The sequence below is a fragment of the Hordeum vulgare genome, chromosome 6H, assembly GCF_904849725.1.
Source record: "Hordeum vulgare subsp. vulgare chromosome 6H, MorexV3_pseudomolecules_assembly, whole genome shotgun sequence".
Classification (NCBI taxonomy): domain Eukaryota; kingdom Viridiplantae; phylum Streptophyta; class Magnoliopsida; order Poales; family Poaceae; genus Hordeum; species Hordeum vulgare.
In genome coordinates, this window is record NC_058523.1 from 456,376,676 (window position 1) to 456,384,601 (window position 7,926).

Consider the following 7,926-nt stretch of genomic DNA (forward strand, 5'->3'; position numbering starts at 1 on the left):
GTCCTAATAAACACCAACGGCAAGTTGAGTGTAGACCGTAACCCTGAATCGTACTCTTACTCGTCGAAGAAAAATATCTGCAACATAAGACGTTGCAGCCGTGTAGGTCAGCATATTGAATATGCCGGCAAGTCACATATGAGAGAGGGTAAAATGTCATCTATACTATATGCATATATGGCAGGTGGTGTTGTAAGTTTGTAGCGTAAAGCAAAAAAAAATTCTCCTACAACAAGTGGGCTAAAAGCAAAATATTACTACAAGGTTGGTTGTTAACGAGATGGTTCCGCCAACCAGTTCTCATACCCGAGTTGTCAATAATTCCCACATCAATATTATTATTTGTGTTGAGAATTTCAGATAACTTTAGTTCCTTTGGCTCAAGTTGTCCATGACCGTGGACACGGCTAATCGATTAGGTTTGAGTACTCTGCAGAGTTTTGCACACGTTCCCCACAAGATTTGATCGCCTCCGTGTATGTCCTCGCACTTCAGGGTGTTTGAAGACCGGATGATCAAAACATGGTCTTTCAACGGGTCCCTCTGAATCCCTGTCGGTGCCCATCCATTCCTACCGTTCTTCTACATCTGCTAGCACCGCCTGTCCAGAGTCGCCGGGTTGTTCAACCAAGCCAGAGCCCATAATGACTTGTGGCTGTGCAGATAAGCCTTGGGTCTTGAAAATATTCGTCCGTCTCTTTGAGCCTAGGTGAAGCTTTCCGCAGGATGTCATGGCCGTCTCCAGCATCCCGGGTCATCCACTGGGTTCTCCAGGGAGCCGATCAACCGTCCTTCACCCATAGTTGCATTGCATCCGAGGTCTTGAAAATCTTGTCTTAACCGGTCTTAATTATTTAATCAACCTCGCATCACTCGTGTTATGCACTCAACCGAAATCCCGTCTACTCAAGCATAGAAATATGAAATTTGTCGTCCCGGGGCCAAGTATCGGGGTTGTTGTGTGCCCACCACATGATACTACAACCTATACTAAAATTTCCAAGTACCTAAGCAGCATGCAATTGGGCATAGGATGGTAGAACTACGATGCATAAAACATAGGTGATACATGATCAAATGACTTGCCTGGTGATGTTGACGAAGAACAAGTTCTCGAGAAATAACATGATAGACTACTCGTCACTCTCCGATCAAATCTATATAACAAACATATCGTTCACATAAGCACTCATACTAGAAATCATTCTAGCAAATAAAACAAAAGAGAGAGCGAATAGGAATCCGAAGGAAACTTCAAATAAGACTAGGGAGTCCTCTACTACATCAAACACTAAATGGTTTTTTGTCCAACAGAAAATAATAACAAGGAACTAAGATATAAATTTAACTAAGATAAAATAGACTATTTTTCACAAAACTTTTTGAAAGTATTCCCAAACGGGATTTGAAACAAGGGAGAAACCAATTGCAAGTTATTAGGGAACTAGAATTCATTTCATGATAACATATAAAAATCAAAATCAAAACTTGTTGGAAACCTACCGGTAACTAACAGAAACAAAACATAATCTTTCTAAAATATAAAAGAAAATATTTTAAAAGCAATTATAGAAAAGGAATTAGCCGTAATCCTAAAAGAGGTGAAAATACTCAAACAAATCTGAAATTTTTACCACTGATAACAAAGATCACTAGTGATCAGTAGCAAAAGGAATCAAATTAAAAGCTATTTTTAAACTCCTGGAATAGGCAAAACAGGGTTTAAAATAAATCTGATCTAATTCAAATTTGCAAATTGCAATCATAGACAAATTATATGTTTTTAAAAACTACAGAGCAATTGTGATCTACTGGAAAAAGAATCAACTCCATTGGACTTATGGATCAAAAGTTATGAGCAAAAGAACATTGAAACTCTCTCTGTTTTGGAATTAAAACAGAAAAGGAAAAACTGATTTCTAATCGGACAGGGTACACGTGGCGCTGTCTGGTTGGTTGGGAGTGTGTTTGCTGTGAGTCCTATTAGCAAACGGCCGCAATCTAACTAAAAACTCCGGCTAACTAATAAGTAAAGAAAAACCGGCTCGGTCTTTTAACTAAAGCCGAAGGGGTATAATGATTCTAATCTACACCATAGATTAAAGATCTAACGGCTACAGGCGGGAGATGGGGCAACTCACTGTGGCAGGAGCTCCGGCGAAGATCTCCGGCGAGGCCGAGGCGGAGGGAGGTCGGGGGTGGCGCTCCGGAGGTCTCCGGCGAGGCCTGAGGGGTCGGGGAGACGGCGGGGTTCCTCCTGCGGTGATTGGTGGCGGTGGGGAGGCAGCTCGGGGGCCGGGGAAGGAGCAGGGCGCCGGGGAAGCTTTGGCTGGAGCTTAGCTCCGGCTAGCTCGGGCAGGGGCGGCGAGGCTTGGGCAGGGCGGCGGCGAGGGGGAACGGGGCGAGGAGGGGCCGGGGGTGGTCGGGTTTTATAGGGGGAGGGGGGTGGCGCCAGAGGGAAGGAGATCGGGCGTAGGGCGGCATCTCCGGCGAGGGTGGCGAGGCTGTCGGGCGCGGGGAGGAAAGAGAGGGAGCGCAGGGGAGGGGGTGACCGGTCGGGTGGGGCTTCGGGCGGTGGGGCCCAGGTGGCAGTGGGGCCCAGGTGGCAGTGGGGGGGGGGGCTCGGGGCGGCTCGATCGGCTGGCCGAATCCTGAGGGATTCGGTCCGGCTAAGGGGGGATTGGGCCGACAGTGCTATAAAGGGCCGAGGGCGCTTTCCTAATAAAAAAGACATACTTCCTGATTTTGTATATTTTTCAAAAACACAAAGTAAAAATAATAAAAAGGAATAAAATAAAATCCAAATATAGGGCTATTATATACCAAAATTATCAGCAGAAAAAATGGAATTTGATTAACATTTTTCCATGACCAAAATAAAAACTTAAAAAAATGTTTTTCAAAAAATCCCCTAAATGCTTTATTTTCTTTTGGCAAAATATTTTCCCCATAAACTTGGGTTTTTCTTGGCTCAAATATTTTCAAAAGTGCCTCACATTTTGGAGGGTCATTTTCCTCCGCTCTTTCTTGCTTGCAAGAAATTATTTCCCGGCACTTCTTGCACGAAGAAAACAATAGAAATGCAAAAGAAAATTTTGAAAGAATTCAAATGCAAATCTCCGTTCAAATTCTTTATAGTTGAAGAAGTCACGTCATCTTTTCTCTTTGCTTTTAAATGATTGAATTTGAATTCACCGGAGAAAGGGAAAGTCATTTTATTCCCTCTCATTCAAAAGATTTGAAAAGTTTCAAATTTCACTCAAGTTTCAATCACTCAATCAAATAAACAATCATTCTAATAATTATTTTAACATTCCAAAATTTGGGATGTTACAGCAAGCATTTGTCTCCGCAAGATCCCATCTGGGGCACGTTCTGGTGCCCTGCCGGAGGGGGATTTGGATACGGAGGGCTTCTTCATCAACACCATGACCTCTCCGATGATGCGTGAGTAGTTCACCATAGAAATTTGGGTCCATAACTAGTAGCTAGATGGCTTCTTCTCTCTCTTTGATCTTCAATACAAAGTTCTCCTTGTAATCTTCTTTGCGGTGTGTTTGTCGAGATCCGATGAATTGTGGATTGATGATCAGATTATCTATGAATCTTATTTGAGTTTCTTCTGATCTGTTATATGCATGATTTCATATCCTTGTAATTCTCTTTGAGTTGTGAGTTTTGTTTGGCCAACTTGATCTATGATTCTTGCAATGGGAGAAGTGCTTGGTTTTGGGTTCATACCGTGCGGTGACCTCACCGAGTGATAGAAGGGGTAGCGAGGCACGCATCGTGTTGTTGCCATCAAGGGTAAAAAGATGGGGGTTTCATCATTGGTTTGAGTTTATCCCTCTACATCATGTCATCTTGCTTAAAGCGTTACTCTGTTCGTCATGAACTCAATACACTAGATGCATGTTGGATAGTGGTCGATGTGTGGAGTAATAGTAGTAGATGCAGAATGTGTCGGTCTACTTGTCTCGGACGTGATGCCTATATGTAGGATCATTGCCTTAGATATCGTCATAACTTTGCGTGGTTCTATCAATTGCTCGACAGTAATTTGTTCACCCACCGTATTATTTTCTATTTTGAGAGAAGCCTCTAGTGAACACTATGGCCCCCGGGTCTACTTCACACCATATTTTCAGCCTTACAATTTTACTTCGTTGCACTTTCCGCCTTCGGATCTCACTTTGCAATCAATCTTGAAGGGATTGACAACCCCTTTATAGCGTTGGGTGCAAGCTCTTTTGTGTTTGCGCAGGTACTCTGGACTTGGCGTGATTCTCCTACTGGATTGATACCTTGGTTCGCAAATTGAGGGAGATACTTACTGCTCCTGTGCTGCATCACCGTTTCCTTTTCAAGGGAAAAACAAACGCAAGCTCAAGAGGCAGCAGAATGATTTCTGTCGCCGTAGCAGAAGAATTTCTAGCGCCGTTGCCGGGGAGGATCAAGTCAAGAACTCATCCAAGTAATTGTCGCAGACTCATCTCTTGCATTTACTTTTTTGCCTCTCGTTTTCCTCTCCCCCACTGCTGAAAAACAAAAATTTACAAAAATATTTGGCTTTTTCATTTGCCTTTTTCGTTCGCCCTTTTCTCTCGCTTGCTTTCTGTTCGCTTGTGTGCTTGTTTGCTTGCTGAAGTCACCATGTCTGAAAACACCAAAGTTTGTGACTTCTAGAATACTAATAATAATGATTTCATTAGTATTCCGATTGCTCCCTCCACTAGTGCGGAATCATACGAAATCAATGCTGCTTTGCTGAATCTTATTATGAAAGAGCAATTCTCCGGCCTTCCTAGTGAAGATGTCGCATCCCATCTTAATACCTTAATTGAGCTTTGCGATATGCAAAATAAGAAAGATGTGGATAATGATGTGATTAAATTGAAGCTTTTTCCTTTCTCCTTGCGAGATCGAGCAAAAACTTTGTTTTCGTCTTTGCCCAAAAATAGTATTGATTCTTGGAATAAGTGCGAAGATGCTTATATATCCAAGTATTTTCCGCCGGCTAAGATTATCTCTCTCCGTAATGATATTATGAATTTTAAGCAACTTGATCATGAACATGTTGCACAATATTGGGAGAGAATGAAATTGATGATTAGAAATTGTCCCGCTCATGGCTTGAGTCTTTGGATGATTATACAAATCTTTTACGCTGGCTTGAATTTCGCTTCTAGAAATATCTTGGACTCCACCTCAAGTGGAACGTTCATGGAAATCACGTTAGGAGAAGCCACAAAACTCCTAGACAATATCATGACGAACTACTCTCAGTGGCACACTGAATGGTCACCTACTAGTAAGAAGGTACACGCTATAGAAGAAATTAACTCGTTGACTGCTAAGATGGATGAGTTAATGAATTTGGTTGCTAGTAGAAGTGCTCCTTTAGATCCTAATGGCATGCCCTTATCTTCCTTGATTGAGAGTAGCAACGCTAGCTTGGAAGTTAATTTTTTTGGTAGGAATAATTTTGGCAACAACAATGCTTTTAGAGGAAACTATGTTCCTAGGCCTTTTCCTAGTAACCCCTCTAATAATTTGGCAACCCCTACAACAATACTCATGGAAATCACAATAGATTACCCTCTGATCTAGACAGTAATATCAAAGAGTTTATCAACTCGCAAAATATTTTCAATGCGTCCATAGAGGTAAAACTACTCAAAATTGACGATTTTGCTAGGGGCATTGATGGAATGTCTAGTGATATTGATGCTTTGAAAGTTAGATGTGCTCCTCCCAAGATCAATATGGATGAAACTTTGAAAGCTATGCATGTTTCCATGAGTGAGAGAAAAGAAAGAACCGCCCAAACTCGTGCTAGACATTAATGTCTTAAGAGGACGTGTTCTCGTGCTAAGAATCACGAAGATCTTAAAGTGCTTGGTGTGACTCCCATTGAATCTTTGTTTTCTTGTGTGAAACCTAATGATGATGGGGCTGGATACGAATCCACTTTGGTTGAAAAATGCCCCAATGATTCGAAGTCCATCTATGTTGATGCTAAAAGCATTGAAAGTGGAGTAGAAGATATTAAAACCTTGAGTAGTAATGAAACTACTACTTTGGATTTCAAGGAATTCAATTATGATAGTTGCTCCATGATTGAATGCATTTCCTTGCTGCAATCCATGCTAAACTCTCCACACACTTATAGCCAAAAGAAGGACTTTACCGATCATATCGTCGATGCTATGACAAAATCTCTTGAAGAGAAACTTGAATTGGAAGTTTCTATCCCTAGAAAGCTTCACGATGAGTGGGAACCTACTATCAAAATCGAAATAAAAAACTATGAATGCAATGCTTTGTGTGATTTGGGTGCTAGTGTTTCCACGATTCCAAAGTCTTTATGTGATGTTCTGGGTTTTAATGAGATTGATGAGTGTTCTCTTAATTTGCATCTTGCGGATTCTATTGCCAAGAAACCCATGGGAAGGATCAATGATGTTCTTATTATTGCAAATAGGAACTATGTACCCGTGGATTTCATTGTGATTGACATTGATTGCAATCCTACATGCCCTATCATTCTTGGTAGGCCTTTCCTAAGGACTATCGGTGCTATCATCGATATGAAGGAAGGGAATATTAGATTTCAATTTACTTTAAAGAAGGGCATGGAGAATTTTCCTAGAAAGAAAATAAAATTGCCTTATGAATCTATGATGAGGGCTACTTATGGTTTGAACACCAAAGACGACGATACGTGATTTTATCGCCTTATGCCTAGCTAAGGGAGTTAAACAATAGCGCTTGTTGGGAGGCAACCCAATAAATTTATCTTGTTATTTCTGTTTTGTTGCGTCCACACCATCATAATTCTGTTATGATTGTGTCTTTTTGTGTTTGAGCCAAGCAAAACCTTTCTGACTAGTCTTGGTGATGGTTGTTTGATCCTGCTGGAAAAAGACAGAAACTTTTAGCTCACGAGATTATTTTTCAATTTTATTCAGAAAAAGCTTTTGAGTTGATTATTTTTGCTGCTGGTTTATATGCCTTTTGCCCATGTTGTCGTAATGTTTCAGAATTTTTGAGGTAACATAAGTATACGAAGTATACAGATTGCTACAGACTGGTCTGTTTTTGACAGATTCTGTTTTTGTTGAGTTGGCTGCTTGTTTTGATGAAACTATGGATAGTATCGGGGGGTACTAGCCATGGAAAACTGAGAATACAGTAATCTAACACCAATATAAATAGAAATCAAGATTGCTACAGTACCAAACGAGGTGGTAGTTTGTTTTCTTGTGCTAATGATATCACGAGTTTCTGTTTAAGTTTTGTGTTGTGAAGTTTTCAAGTTTTGGGTGATGTTCTCATGGACAAAGGGATAAAGTGTGTAAAGAGCTCAAGCTTAAAGATTCCCAAGGCATCCCAAGCCAGATTCAAGGACACCAAAAATCCTAAGCTTGGGGATTCCCCGGGAAGGCATCCCCTCTTTCGTCTTCAATCCATCGGTAACATTACTTGGAGCTATAATTTTTATTCACCACATGATATGTGTTTTGCTTGGAGCATCTTGTATCATAGGAGTCTTTTCTTTTTGTTGTGTCACAATCATCCTTCCTGCACACCTTTTGAGAGAGACATGCACTCATCGTGAATTTGCTAGAATGCTCATTATGCTTCACTTATATCTTTTGAGCTAGATAATTTTGTTGTATGTGCTTCACTTAGATCTTTTAGAGCACGGCGGTGCGTAACTTGGTAGTTGGCTTGTGCTATGAAAGTAGTCCCAAAGGTGATAAGTACCCAAAGAGGATACAAAAAAATTCCATCTTCATGTGCATTGAGTAGAAAGAGAAGTCTGATTCCTATCAATTAGTTTTGAGACGTGGATTTGGTAATATTAAGAGTTATGTTAGTAGGGTGTTGTGAATCTAGAAATACTTGTGTTGAAGTTAGTGA